Source organism: Leucoraja erinacea, chromosome 39 (genome assembly GCF_028641065.1).
Source record: "Leucoraja erinacea ecotype New England chromosome 39, Leri_hhj_1, whole genome shotgun sequence".
Classification (NCBI taxonomy): Eukaryota; Metazoa; Chordata; class Chondrichthyes; order Rajiformes; family Rajidae; genus Leucoraja; species Leucoraja erinaceus.
Window position 1 is genome coordinate 1760336 of NC_073415.1, and position 16042 is coordinate 1776377.

Sequence of the window (16042 nt, forward strand, 5' to 3'; positions counted from 1 at the left end):
TGTCTTGGTGTATGTGCAAATTGTCCCTAGTGAGTGTAGGAGAGTATTAATGTGCGGGGATCGCTGGTTGGTGATGACTCGGTGGTCCGAAGGGCCTATTTCCGCGCTGTATCTCTAAACTAAACTAAACTAAAGTCACAAAGGCTTCGGGAGCTGCTCGCGGGTCAGGGATGGACATCAGAACTCCCAGACGCCATTCCACGGGAATTGCAAAGACTGGAAAGCAAACACTGCTCTGGTTTCCTCCCACATCCCAAAGAGGTGCAGGTTTGTAGGTTAATTGGTTTGGTGTAAGTTTAAATTGGCCCTCGTGTGCATGGCATCCTGCCCATGACCACGTCGGTTTCCTCCGAGTGCTCCAATTTCCTCCCACAGGTGGAAATATACAGGTGTAAATTACCCCTAGTGTGTGCAGGATAGTGTAAGTGTCCAGGGATGGCTGGTCGGTGCGGACTCGGTGGGCCGAATGGCCTGTTTTCACATTGTATCTCAAAACTAAGCTGAACTAAACTAAATTAAATGGATCAATGGAATTCTCACTTTCAGACACAAGGAGATACATCATTGAATATATCTAAATTGCCCCCAAGTGTGTAAGGGAGTGGATGGGAAAGTGGGATAGAAACATAGAAACTATGGACATACCCGGATATGGTGAAATACACAGATGCAGGAGTAGGCCATTCGGCCCTTCGAGCCTGCACCGCCATTCAATATGATCATGACTGATCATCCAACTCATTATCCTGTACCTTCAATATGATCATGGCTGCCTTCTCTCCACACCCCCTGATCCCTTTAGCCACAAGGGCCACATCTAACCCCCTTTTAAATATAGCCAATGAACTGGCCTCAACTACCTTCTGTGGCAGAGAATTCCACAGATTCACCACTCTCTGTGTGAAAAATGTTTTCCTTATCTCGGTCCTAAAAGATTTCCCCCTTATCCTTAAACTGTGACCCCTTGTTCTGGACTTCCCCAACATCGGGAACAATCTTTCTGCATCTAGCCTGTCCAACCCCTTAAGAATTTTGTAAGTTTCTATAAGATCCCCCCTCAATCTTCTAAATTCGAGCGAGTACAAGCCGAGTCTATCCAGTCTTTCTTCATATGAAAGTCTTGACATCCCAGGAATCAGTCTGGTGAACCTTCTCTGTACTCCCTCTATGGCAAGAATGTCTTTCCTCAGATTAGGATAACATAGAACTAGTGTGAATGGGTGAATGATGGGCGCTGTTGGACTCGTGGGCTGAAGGGCCCGTTTCCATGCTGTATCTCTAAAAGAAACCAAACCTGGGCTCAGCATTGAGAGTTCACTGCCTGAACCATTTTGTGTCCAGTAAAATGGAAATGGCAATCAGAAAAATCTGTATCAACTGTGTGACAAAATGTTCTCATGCCTGGTGCTGTGTAGGAAACACTGCACAGCCCCTTCTCCAGGTCAGAGTTAGGTTTTCCTACTGTAGTTTCCTTAGACTGCTCCATAGACCATAGAACTGCGACCAATACAGTAACGTACACTGAGTGAATGATACTGTGTTGTCACGTGTACCCAGGTATAGTACACAACCTGGGCAGTAGACAAGTGTTGCCACGTCTCGGCACCGACAGAGTTACAACAGTTCACCGAATGGTCCTATCTACTGCCTGCCGCTGCACATGACAGCAAGGTCCCCCACCCACTGCCCCCACCCTTCCTTCTCAGCGACCCCCTCCCCCCGCACCAGGTCGTCCTTAGTTCCCCTCCTTCTCAGCGGCACCCCCTCACTCATTGTTCTTGGCGATTCACCTCCCTCTCGGCTCCTCCTCCTTTCAAGCCACGCCCCATTCTTAGCCCCACCTCCTTCTCAGCTCCGCCTCTTTCTTGGCCCGTCCTCTCTGTTTGGGCCCTCCTCCCTTTTGGCCCCTCCTCCCTCTCAGTCCCGCCTCCCTCTTGCTCCCCCCCTCTCACAGACCCTCCTTCCTCGGCCCCTCCTTCTTGGCCCCTCCTCCCTCTCGGCCCCTCCTCCCTCTCAGCCCCTCCTCCCTCTCAGCCCCTCCTCCCTCTCAGCCCCTCCTCTCTCTCGGCGGTGTAGGTCCCGTTCCCGCCGGTGTATGGGGGTAATTCGGTGTCGCCGGTAGTGAGCCGGGCCTGTGCCGTTGGTCAGCGCCCGGTGATCCCGTGTCCTCTGCCCACTGTGAGCCTCGGTCCAAGGTGGTGAGCCGGGACCACCTGTGGTCACGCACGGAAATCGCTATCAAAACGTGGGGGGGACCACAATTTTTTGGCAGCCGCACGCACGCACGTGCATACGCACACACGCAAGGCTTCGGCCATCGGCCGTGGGCCCTGTGGACGGTAACATCGGGAGCTGACCTGGTTGGTGACCGACTCCAAACTCCAGCAACAGCAGCTTCGTCCATCCTGAATGGTGGGGCTTGAATCGGCCCATTCACGGGGCCTTTCATCGGCCGGTGGTGACTTCAACATCGGGAGCCTCGATCGCCTCGATCGCCTCGATGCAGCAGTTTGATTTTAAGCCGCACCGGGCGATGAAAGGTCCCGCAAACTGGCCGTTTCAGCCCTTAGTAAGCGGCTGATAGAGTCCAGATTACAAAACCTCTCAAAGCATGGTAACTCAGCAGGACGGGCAGCATCTCTGGAGAGAAGGAACGGGTGACGTTTCGGGTGGAGACCCTTCTTCAGACACATTTTGTCTCCTCCATCATTGGTCCATGGTGGCGAACTGGACCTTGCCATGTAGTCCATTGATGAAGAAAGCCAGAAGATAATTACACACATCGATGGGCCAGGACAGTTCTTGTTGCCAGCAACATGCCTGACAGTACAACTGTTGGAAGGATGCTCTATTTACTCATGTGGAAAGAATTTATCGGGGAACCACCATTTTTCAGATTTAATGTCTCATCAGCAGTCAAGTTTTTTTTCGCAAATGCAAACATGAAAGTGAATGTAACATAACTTGGCATTGTCCTTGAAGCAGATCAGAAAATCATAATTGTGCAAAGTGAGTTCCAAAAGTGTTTAAAGTATTTTATTCAAACTATTGTTTATATTTTCAATTACTACCAAACATCCAGTGCTGGCAATATCAGCTGCTTGTCATCACATTAACTCAAACTAATTCAACTTAATTTAATTCAACACTACCCAGGAAAATCCAACTCAGACCCAGCCATGTATTGTATTGTATTGTATATCTTTATTGTCATTTTCCTGAGTATTCGCATACCCAGAGGAAACAAAAAAACGTTGCTCAACCAGTGTCCATTCAGTGTGCAGTAAAAATAAATAGAAATAAAAATACATACATGCATCATGAACAAATTTAACACTCTACTAAACATTCAACAGACGTTCCGACCGGCAGCGGCACAACAGTGGCTCTGCTGCAGTGTGGGGGTTTGTGCGCGATACTTGGCAGGGGGCAAAGTCCATTTAGCAGTCTTATAGCCTGCGGGAAGAAGCTGAGGAGCATCCTGCTGGTTTTGTAGCTAATGCTCCTGTACCTCTTCCCAGGTGGCAGGATGGAGAAAATGTCATGCGATGGGTGGTAAGGGTCTTTGATGATGGAGATGGCTCTGCTGATACATCTCTTCCTGTATATGTCCAGCAGGAAGGGGAGTGGAGCGCCAATAATCCTGCTGGCGGTCTTCACTATCCTGTCTAGTTGGTGCCGTTCGTACGCCTTGCAGCTCCCGAACCAGGAAGTGATGCCGTAGGTCAATGTGCTCTCGAATGCAGCCCCAGTGGCCATCTTATTCATGCATTGTTTAGTTTAATTTAGTTTAGCGATACAGAGGGGAAACAAGTCCTCTTCGGCCCACCGACTCCACGCTGACCAGCGATTCCCATTCACTAGCACTATCCTACACACAATTTATAATCTTTACCGAAACCGATTAACCTACAAACCTGTACATCTTTGGAGAGTGGGACGAAACCGGAGCACCCGGAGAAAACTCACGCAGGTCACGGGGAGAATGTACAAACTCCGTACATAGAAACATAGAAAATAGGTGCAGAAGGAGGCTATTCGGCCCTTCGAGCCAGCACCGCCATTCATTGTGATCATGGCTGATCGTCCCCTATCAATAACCTGTGCCTGCCTTTTCCCCATATCCCTTGACTCCACTAGCCCCTAGAGCTCTATCTAACTCTCTCTTAAACCCATTCAGTGACTTGGCCGCCACTGCCCTCTGTGGCAGGGAATTCCACAAATTCACAACTCTCTGGGTGAAAGAGTTTCAGCGCCCGGTAGTTAGGATGAAACCCGTGTCTGTGGCGCTGTGATGCAGCGACTGTACCGCTGCGCCACCGAGCAAGGAACGGCAGCTTCTTTGATGATGCTGATACTTTCTGTGTTCTCCAGAGATGCCGCCTGACCCGCTGAGTTACATAGAAACATAGAAAATAGGTGCAGGAGTAGGCCATTCGGCCCTTCGAGCCTGCACCGCCATTCAATATGATCATGGCTGATCATCCAACTCAGTATCCCTGTACCTGCCTTCTCTCCATACCCCCTGATCCCTTTAGCCACAAGGGCCACATCTAACTCCCTCTTAAATATAGTCAATGAACTGTGGCCTCAACTACCTTCTGTGGCAGAGAATTCCACAGATTCACCACTCTCTGTGTAAAAAATGTTTTCCTCATCTCGGTCCTAAAAGATTTCCCCCTTATTCTTAAACTGTGACCCCTTGTTCTGGACTTCCCCAACATCGGGAACAATCTTCCTGCATCTAGCCTGTCCAACCACTTAAGAATTTTGTAAGTTTCTGTAAGATCCCCCTCAATCTTCTAAATTCTAGCGAGTACAAGCCGAGTTTGTACATTCCCAGTGATCTGTGTGGGTTTTCGCTGAGTACTCCGGTTTCCTCCCACACTCTAAAGATGTGCGGGTTTGTAGGTGAGTTGGCTTCGGTAAAATTGTAAATTGTCCCTAGGGTGTGTAGGATAGTGTTAGTGTGTGGGGAACACTGGTCAACACCGGCTTGGTGGGCCGAAGGGCCTGTTTCCGTGCTGTATCTCTAAACTAAACTCAACAAAAAATTCCAAAACATAGCTGTAGATGAGAAACAAAGTCTTATGAACAAGAGTGCATCAACGTGTACAAATCACCGTAGTGATTAGAACAGTGCAGTACAGGAATAGGCTCTTCGGCTCCAATGTCTGCACCAAACATTATACCTAGACCCAGTCTTATCTGCCTGCATATCCAAAGATGTACAGAGGACCAAGACACTGTTAACCCCTTGCATTTAAACTACAGAATCAGCCTAGCTTGAGGGGCTCTGCCGAATGCCTTATGAAAATCCATGTAGACAAAGTGTGAAATTGGAGGAACAGCACCTGACATTCCGCTTGGGCAGTCTGCACCCTAGTGGCATAAACATTGAATTCTCCAATTTCCAGTAACCCTTGTTGTCTCCTCCCCTTCTCAGCTCTCCCTCAGCCCTCGGGCTCCTCCTCTTCCTTTTTCCTTTCTTCTCCCCCCCACCCTCCATCAGTCTGAAGAAGGGTTTTGGCCCGAAACGTTACCAATTTCCTTCGCTCCATAGATGCTGCTGCACGCGCTGAGTTTCTCCAGCACTTTTGTCTACCATGCATGTAGGCAACAAACATTGCCCGCTATGTCCCTGCGATTTGTCGGTGATGTTTGTTTGTGCTATGCACCCTTTTGTTCCTGGTCTATTTGATTAACAGAGAGAGGCAACCCTTGAGTCTGAGATCTTGGGTTAGATTTATTATTGTCATGTGTGCCGAGATCCAGTGAAGTGCTTTGTTTATGTGCCATCCAGCCAAACAGTGCTTAACTACTATCTACCTCATCTGGGACCCTCGGACTATCTTTGATCGGACTTTGCTGGCTTTACCTTGCACTAAACGTTATTCCCCTTATCATGTGTCTGTACTCTGTAAATGGTTCAATTATAATCGCGTTTTGCCTTTCCGCTGACTGGATAGCACGCAACAGAAAAACGTTACACCGTACCTCGGTACACGTGGCAATAAACTGAACTGAACAATAAATTAAACTGAAATCATACGTCAGTATATTTAAGCCATACACAAGTATAGCAGGCAGTGCAGAGTAGAACATAGTATGTAGCATTGCGGGGTTATTGTTACAGGCTAATGGTTCAATAGTTTATTTGTCACGGGATGGCGGGACTGTCATATGCTGAGAGAATAGAGCAGCTGGGCTTGTATACTCTGGAGTTTAGAAGGATGAGAGGGGATCTCATTGAAACATATAAGATTATTAAGGGTTTGGACACGCTAGAGGCAGGAAACATGTTCCCGATGTTGGGGGAGTCCAGAACCAGGGGCCACACACAGTTTAAGAATAAGGGGTAAGCCATTTAGAACGGAGACGAGGAAACACTTTTTCTCACAGAGAGTTGTGAGTCTGTGGAATTCTCTGTCTCAGAGGGCGGTGGAGGCCGGTTCTCTAGATGCTTTCAAGAGAGAGCTAGATAGGGCTCTTAAAAATAGTGGAGTCAGGGGATATGGGGAGAAGGCAGGAACGGGGTACTGATTGGGGATGATCAGCCATGATCACATTGAATGACGGTGCTGGCTCGAAGGGCCGAATGGCCTACTCCTGCACCTATTGGTTATTGTCTATTGTCTAATATACAACAGCACTGTGAAATTATTTTTGTGTATATCACACATGAGGGCGCCGCCATTATTCGAAGTCTAAAGTCCGGTCGGCCCGCACGCTCGATGTACTGGAGCCGTTCCCGTGAACTGACGTCTCTCTCCTCTCCACTCCTCGCCCGGCCATCTTTGTGGCTCCTGCAGCCGACCGTGAAGTTGATGGAGGCATTACCCCGCTCATCCATCGAGAGCCTGCTGACATACTGCATTACAGCATGGTATGGCAGCTGCACCATGGCAGACAGGGAGAGGCTTCAGAGGGTAACCAGGACAGCGCAGAGGATCATTGGCTGCCCTCTCCCCTCCCTGATGGACATCTACACCTCCCGCTGCCTTAGCAGGGCAAAGAAGATCATCAAAGACAGCTCCCATCCTGCGTTTGGACTGTTCGACCTGCTGCCCTCTGGAAGGCGCTATAGGTGCATCAAATCCAGGACAAACAGACTCAGGAATAGTTGCTTTCCGAGAATTATAACTACTATAAATTCAAATTCACACATGCACTGACTACACCGCCCAACAGGCACGGACTTCCATCTGTATATATGTATATATGTATGTAGCGCCGCAGAATTTGTGCACCTATTCCCCCCCCCCCCTTCTCCCTTCTGTTTCTTGTTTTTTCTGTTTCTTGTTTTTTGTGCTAAATTTTATGTATGCACTGAGTACGAGCAGCTTTCAGTTTCACTGTACATGTATAGTGACAATAAATGGCATATATCTTCATCCACCCAGTGGCCCTCGCTCCTCGTGTCCGACGTCTCCAGCTCCCTCCTGGTCACGCCGACCGACGAGCTTTTGGGCGGACACTGCGCCCGTGGCTCCTTGGGGCGACGGCAGGAGACTGGGAGGGAGAGATAGATCAGCCATGATTGAATGGTGAGGTAGTCTTGTGGGGCTGAATGGCCTAATTCTGCTCCTATCACTTATGACCTGTCGCCTGATAACAGCGGGGAAGAATTGTTCCAGGATCTGGTGGTATATGCTTTCTAACGTCAAAGGGGAGAAGAAAGAACGATAAAGGTCCATGTTTAAGTTGGCTGCTGTCCCGAGGCAGTGTGAAATGTAATTGGTCAATGGAGGCGAGTCTCTGTGTGATGGGCTGGGCTGCATCCATGTCTATGACTCCATGTCTACAAAGCCCACAATGGGCTTGCTCCTACATAAAAACTCTTCTCACCCACCACTCCACCTCCAGGCCCCTCAGATCGGCCGACTTGGGGCTGCTGAATATCTCGCGGTCTAGGCATAAGCTCAGGGGCGACCGTGCCTTTGCGGTTGCAGCCCCTAGACTGTGGAACAGCATCCCCCTTCCCATCAGAACTGCCCCCTCCATCGACTCCTTTAAGTCAAGACTAAAGACTTAACTATACTCCCAAGCCTTTCCTGGCGTCCTCTGAGTGAGGGCTACATGTATATATGTATGTAGTCTGTTTTGTTGTGCTATTCATATAACAAATGTAAAGCACTTATCCAACGAGAGTTATTTTTTAAATGTACTATATAAATAAATGTGACTTGACTTGACTTGACTCTCTGGAACTTCTTGCCGCCTTGGGCAGAGCTGATGCCAAACCAAGATGTGAAGCATCCCGATGCGATGCTTTCTACTGTGCCTCTGTAGACGTTGACAAGCAGTCATCACGGTGGCGTAGCGGTAGAGTTGCTGCTTTACAGCTCTTGCAGCGCCAGAGATCCGGGTTCAATCCTGCCTAGGGGTGCTGTCTATATGGAGTTTGTACGTTCTCCCCGTGACCACGAGGGTTTTAACATAGAAACATAGAAACATAGAAAATAGGTGCAGGAGGAGGCCATTCGGCCCTTCGAGCCAGCACCGCCATTCATTGTGATCATCCCCTATCAATAACCCGTGCCTGCCTTCTCCCCATATCCCTTGACTCCACTAGCCCCTAGAGCTCTATCTAACTCTCTCTTAAATCCATCCATTGACTTGGCCTCCACTGCCCTCTGTGGCAGGGAATTCCATAAATTCACAACTCTCTGGGTGAAAAAGTTTTTTCTCACCTCAGTCTTAAATGACCTCCCCTTTATTCGAAGACTGTGGCCCCTGGTTCTGGACTGGCCCAACATTGGGAACATTTTTCCTGCATCATGTTCTCCGAGATCTTTGATTTCCTCCCACACTTCAAAGACGTACAGGTTTGAAGGTTAATTGGCTTTGTGTATGTGTAAAGTGTCCTTGGTGTGTAAGGTAGTGTTAGTGTGCGGGGATCACTGGTCGGTGCGGACGGGGTGGGCTGAATGGCGCCCTATCTCCAAACTAAACTAAACTAAGTTGTTGGAGACACGTTGAACTCTCTTAGTCTTCTGAGAGAGTGGAGGCGTTGGTGTGCTTTCTCAGCTGCAGCTTCGGTGAGGCTGGTCCAGGACAAATTGTTGGGATATTTACAAGGTCAGTCGGGATACTGCAGGAGAGGAGTGGTGGAGCAAACGTTATTCAGCCTGTTGAACTCTATGTCCTCAACACACCCTTGGAGGGGGTCTCTCTGCGGACGTGGCTGGTTCCCAATCAATGTAGCTTGGACAAGAACACTGATCCTGGGTGTGCTTAATCCACACACTCCTCTGGTCGCTCCGACCACTACAGGGGGGGCCAGCAAGCTCCAGGCTGACTCCCGACATTGGCAGTATAACCCACCCAGGGAACGAGTAGCGGGGACTTCCATTCAGGGTGGCTGCAATAAGCATTTAAATTACAGTGTTTGGGAGTTGTGCTTCCTAATTGGAAACATCCACTCATTTGCACCTGACCAGATCCCATGGATTATCACCCCGGCCCTCCCATGGAGCTGCTCAAAGCTCCTTTGTTTCCACACGCATCAATGCACAATACAGATGCTGGCTGCAGATGTTCTGTGTGTGTGTGTGTGTGTGTGTGTGTGTGTGTGTGTGTGTGTGTGTGTGTGTGTGTGTGTGTGTGTGTGTGTGTGTGTGTGTGTGTGTGTGTGTGTGTGTGTGTGTGTGTGTGTGTGTGTGTGTGTGTGTGTGTGTGTGTGTGTGTGTGTGTGTGTGTGTGTGTGTGTGTGTGTGTGTGTGTGTGTGTGTGCGTGCGTCTGTCTGTCTGTCTGTCTGTCTGTCTGCCTGTCTGTCTGTCTGTCTGTGTTTCTCCAGCATTTTTGTGTACCTTCGATTTTCCAGCATCCGCAGTTCCGTCTTGAACACTCTGTAGTTCCTTCCTGTAGTCAGCCATGATCATATTGAATGGCGGTGCAGGCTCGAAAGGCCGAATGGCCTACTCCTGCACCTAATTTCTATGTTTCTATGTTTCTATGTTTCCTACACATCCCTTCTCTCCAGAGATGCTGCCTGTCCCGCTGAGTTACTCCAGTATTTTGTGTCTATCTTCGGTGTAAACCAGCATCTGCAGTTCCATTCTACACAATAATCTATTCGACATTCTTCTTTGATTCGCATCCCCTTTGAAGTCTCTGTTTCACACTTTACCCTTCCTTATCTCTGAGGCTGCGGCCTGCAACATCTTGGAGCCTCGGTCTGCGGAGCTTCTGGCGGCAGAGGTGGAGCGGACCTTTCATCATGGAGCGGGCGATCCCTCACTGGGGATTTACAAGGTTAATTCCCGGGATGGCTGGACTGTCATATGCTGAGAGAATGGAGCAGCTGGGCTTGTACACTCTGGAGTTTAGAAGGATGAGAGGGTATCTCATTGAAACATATAAGATTGTTAAGGGCTTGGATGCACTAGAGGCAGGAAACATGTTGGGGGAGTCCTGAACCAGGGGCCACACAGTTTAAGAATAAGGACTAAGCCATTTAGAATGAAGACGAGGAAACACTTTTTCTCACAGAGAGTGGTGAGTCTGTGGAATTCTCTGCCTCAGTGGAAGCTGATTCTCTGGATGCTTTCAAAAGAGAGCTAGATAGGGCTCTTAAAAATTGCGGAGTCAGGGGATATGGGGAGAAGGCAGGAACGGGGTACTGATTGGGGATGATCAGCCATGATCACATTGAATGGCGGTGCTGGCTCGAAGGGCCGAATGGCCTACTCCTGCACCTAATGTCTAATGTCTATTGTCTATTGAGATGAGCTCCAACTGCCGGCCTGCAGACTACAATATCTTGAAGCCACAGTCTCCGTTAAGGAGGTGGCCGATCTGGGAGCTCCGGGTGTCAACATCGGCGTTCCGACCATCCCGACCAGAGGGCCTGAACATCGGGCCATCCGTAGTGGCGACTGCGGAGGGTCAGGGTCCCGACCACGGGTGAGCAAGGGACGAGGAGGAGGAGGACTGTGTGAACTGTATTGCCTTCCACCACAGTGAAGAATGTTGTGGTGGATGCCTGTGTTGAATTGTTATGTATTGAGCCCTTTTTAAATTGTAACACTGCATGGTCAATTACATTTCACTGCACCTTATGGTACCAGCCTTGGAGGGGCATCTACCACACACGGTGCCTCAGGAAGGCCGTCAGCATCCATAAAGACTCATCACACCCCTGTAACGGTCTGTTCGAACTACTTCCCTCCGGCAGACGTTACAAGGCCTTCTACGCCCGAACCTCCAGACTCAGAAACAGCTTCATTCCAAGCTCTGAACCGCCCCTGCTGAGTGCCCCCCCCCCACACCCCCCCTGGACTGTCTCCCTCGGATGGTCACGACACACAGCTTATATATTTGATATAATAGATTATATAATATATTAATAATCTAATATAATATATTATATTATAGATTTGAGTATAGGAGCAGGGAGGTTCTACTGCAGTTGTACAGAGTCTTGGTGAGACCACACCTGGAGTATTGCGTACAGTTTTGGTCTCCAAATCTGAGGAAGGACATTATTGCCATAGAGGGAGTGCAGAGATGGTTCACCAGACTGATTCCTGGGATGTCAGGACTGTCTTATGAAGAAAGACTGGATAGACTTGGTTTATACTCTCTAGAATTTAGGAGATTGAGAGGGGATCTTATAGAAACTTACAAAAGCTATATTTAAGAGGGAGTTAGATGTGGCCCTTGTGGCTAAGGGGATCAGGGGGTATGGAGAGAAGGCAGGTACGGGATACTGAGTTGGATGATCAGCCATGATCATATTGAATGGCGGTGCAGGCTCGAAGGGCCGAATGGCCTACTCCTGCACCTAATTTCTATGTTTCTATGTTTCTATTTTACTTTTCTTTTTCATCGGTTGGAGTTGCATACGAAATCTCGTTGCACTGACGTGCAATGACAATAAAAGATATATTTTTTTAAAAAGATATTATTATTATGCAACAAATACATTTGAACTTGAATCAAATGATACAGTGTGGTGACAGGCCCTTCGGCCCGACGCCCACACCGGTCAACATGTCCCAGCTATACTAGTCCCACCTGCCTTTGCTGAGTCCATATCCCTCCAAACATCTCCCACCCCTCCCCATGTACTCTCCCTTGACGCTCAGTCGAAAGAAGGGTCTCGACTATCGACCCAAAACATCACCCATTCCTTCTCAGACGATGCTGCCTGTCCCGCTGAGTAATGCCCCTGTCCCACAGGAAACCTGAACGGAAACCTCTGGAGACTTTGCGCCCCTCCCCAGGTTTCCGTGCGGTTCCCGGAGGTTGCAGGTGGTTGCCGGAGGTTGCAGGTAGTGGGAGCAGGTAGGGAGACTGACAAAAACCTCCGGGAACCGCACGGAAACCTTGGGTCAGGGCGCAAAGTCTCCAGAGGTTTCCGTTCTGGTTTCCTAAGTGGGACAGGGGCCTTACTCCAGTATTCTGTGTTTATCTTTGGGTTGCAACGAGTTGCTGGAAACGGCATGAGGGATTTTCAATGACAGCCCAGTTTCCCTGCTATTCCCTTATTGTGCATTGCAGATTAGGCAGCCTCAGTTATTGAAGTAACTAGATCTCATTATACTCAGTCAACTAACGGCCTGTCATAGTGGCTTTAGCTTGTCTGCGTACAGTAAATGTATTAATACCACGGGCTCCACTGAGAGCCTTTCCCCTCCAACTGACTGCCTTGCCTCGGCCAATATAAACATTTTATCACGAGTTCAGAGGTGAGAAAGGGCTACTTTCTTTCCGTGGGTCGGAAATAATTTGTTGTCCCGAGACCTGGCGGGGCAGGTGGGCCGAGAACCAGGGGTCAGATATTCTGGCCCTCCCGGGTTGTCTGTTGCTGAGTGGCCACCTGTGTATACAGTACCCGAGCCTCCCACGCTAGTACAGTGGTCTCTCACTGAAAGTCATCGAACCCCAACCTGACCCCGCTCCTCCCCTCTCCTCTTCTCCGCTCCTCTCCGCCCCTCTCCTATCCTCCCTTCTCTCTCTAAGCTGCTCCCCTCTCTTCTAGTCCCCTCTCCCCTCCTCCTCCTCCTCCCCTCCTCTTCTTCCCTTTTCCCACTCTCCCCTCTCCTCTAATCCGCTCTCCTCTCCTCCCCTTCTCAGCTCTCCTCTCCTCCTCCCCTGTCCCCTCCCCTCCTCTCTTCCTCTCCTCCTCTCCTCCCCTCCTATCCTCTCCTCTCCTCCCCTTCTCAGCTTCCTTCCCTTCCCTCCTCTCCTCCCGTATCCTCTCCTCTCCTCCGTGCTCTCCCCATCCTCCACTTCTCAGCTCTCTTCCTCCCCTGTCCCCTACCTTCCTCTCCTCTCCTCATCTCCCCTCTACTCTCATCCCCTCCTCTCCTCCCCTCTTTTCCTGTCCTCCCCCCCCCCCCCCCTCCCTCCTCCCCCTCCCCTCTCCTCTCCTCCCCCCCACCCCCTCGCCATCTCTCCCCCCTCCCCTCCTCGCCTCTCTCCCTCCCCCCATCTCATCTCTCCCTCCCCCCCCCCTCACCCCCCACTCCTCCCCACCCCACACACAAAATGCCTCTGTTGACCTGAGAATGCAATTAGGAAGATGGGAGGCAGCAAGGAATGATTTAAAGTCATCTGGCAGGAAACTATCCCTGGGAAAAGCACCAAACATTCACCACATTAACCAATGCAAAGAACAACCTGCATAAAAAACAGATTACAACCCTCTTGCCCCACCCAGCTGCTTTATCATCTGCATTATAAATGTAAACTCATGTTCCTTTTGATGGTTAGACATTAGTCGTATTCACAAGTGATCTGTCTAATTAGTTGAATCTATCCTTAACCACATATTGGCTCATGTCTCTGTAATCTAAAGCACTGGGTGGGATGGTGGTGCAGCGGTAGAATTGGTGCCTACAGCGCATGCAGAGCCAGAGACCCGGGATTGATCCCGACTACGGGTGCTGTCTGTACGGAGTTTGCACGTTCTCCTAGTGATCGTGTGAGTTTTCTCCAAAATCTTCAGTTTCATCCCACACTCAAAAGGCCTAGAGGTTTGTTAATTGGCTTGTTATAAGTGTAAATTGTTCCCTGTGTGAGGGTAGTGTTATGCCCCTGTCCCACTTAGGAAACCTGAACGGAAACCTCTGGAGACTTTGCGCCCCACCCAAGGTTTTTGTGCGGTTCCCAGAGTTGCAGGTGGTTGCTGGAGGTTGCAGGTAGTGGAAGCAGGTAGGGAGACTGACAAAAACCTCCGGGAACCGCACGGAAACCTTGGGTGGGGCGCAAAGTCTCCAGAGGTCTGCGTTCAGGTTTCCTAAGTGGGACAGGGGCATTAGTGTACGGGGATCGCTGGTTAGTGCGGACTCTGTGGGCTGAAGGGCCTGTTTCCACTCCGCATCTCCAAACTAAAATAAACTAAGCATCTAGTCAACCATTTGTTAAGAAACCCCGCAGTAGTCAGCAGATCAGGCTGTGGAACGATATGGAGGAAAGATGCTGGTTTACACACGAAGGTAGACACAAAATGCTGGAGGAACTCAGCGGGACAGGCAGCATCTCTGGAAAGAAGGAAAAGATAATGTTTCGGCTCGAGACCCATTTCAGACAGAAAGTTCGTGGAGAGGGAAAGAAGGGATAGAGACAGTGATATATGGAGAGAGAGAGACAACAAATGAATGAAAAATATGCAAAAAGTACATGTATTAAAGGCACTGAACAAATCAGAACAAGTTTAAAAAACAAGGAAAGATGAAACTCACAAACATCCATGGTTGGTTGTGGAAGTTTAATTTAGTAAGTAATTAAGCCATTTTTATTCATATAGCACTTTTAAATCAAATCACGTTGAAGCCAAAGTGCTTTACAGAGAAGAAATTAGATTTCCATACATCCATATAAAAGAAAAAAGAAAGAAAAAAGACACAGTACACTATAGGATTCAACATGAAACGTCCCCCCACAGCACCAAAAGGTCCAGTTCTCCTCCTCCTCATAGCCCACCCTAGGTCGGGGCCTATTTGTGGCCTCCTCAGCCAGTCCGATGTTTTTAGGCCCTCTTGCCGGGTTAGATGGAATATCGGCGTCACAGACGATATTAGAGATACAGCGTGGAAACAGGCCCTTCAGCCCACCGAGTCCGCATCGACCAGCGATCCCCGCACATTAACACTACCCCACACACACTAGAGACAATTTACAATTTTACCAACGTAATTAACCTTCAAACCTGTAAGTCTTTGGAGTGTGGGAGGAAACCGGGGATCTCGGAGGAAACCCACCCAGGTCACGGGGAGAACGTACAAACTCCGTACAGACAGCAGCCGTAGTTAGGATGGAACCCGAGGGCTCTGGCGCTGTGAGGCAGCAACTCTACCGCTGCGCCACCGTGCCACCAGTGACATCAAAGTGAAACTAGCCAGACGGCTAGGGTGGGGGAGGGAAGTTCGTTCAAGTTTAAGTTCAAGTTTATTGTTATGTGTCCCTGATAGGACAATGAAATTCTTGCTTTGCTTCAGCACACAGAGCATAATAGGCATTGACTGCAAAACACATGAATAAATAAACTGGTAAAGTGCAAATAACAGAAAGTGGGTTATTATAACCATATAACAATTTACAGCACGGAAACAGGCCATCTCGACCCTTCTAGTCCGTGCCGAACACGTATTCTCCCCTAGTCCCATATACCTGCGCTCAGACCATAACCTTCCATTCCCTTCCCATCCATATAACTATCCAATTTATTTTTAAATGATAAAAACAAACCTGCCTCCACCACCTTCACGGGAAGCTCATTCCACACAGCCACCACTCTCTGAGTAAAGAAGTTCCCCCTCATGTTACCCCTAAACTTCAGTCCTTTAATTCTCAAGTCATGTCCCCTTGTTTGAATCTTCCCTACTCTCAGTGGGAAAAGCTTTTCCACGTCAACTCTGTGTATCCGTATCATCATTTTAAAACCCTCTATCAAGTCCCCCCTTAACCTTCTGCGCTCCAAAGAATAAAGCCCTAACTTGTTCAACCTTTCTCTGTAACTTAGTTGCTGAAACCCAGGCAACATTCTAGTAAATCTATTAATAATCAGAGTTTTGTCCGAGCCAAGTTTAA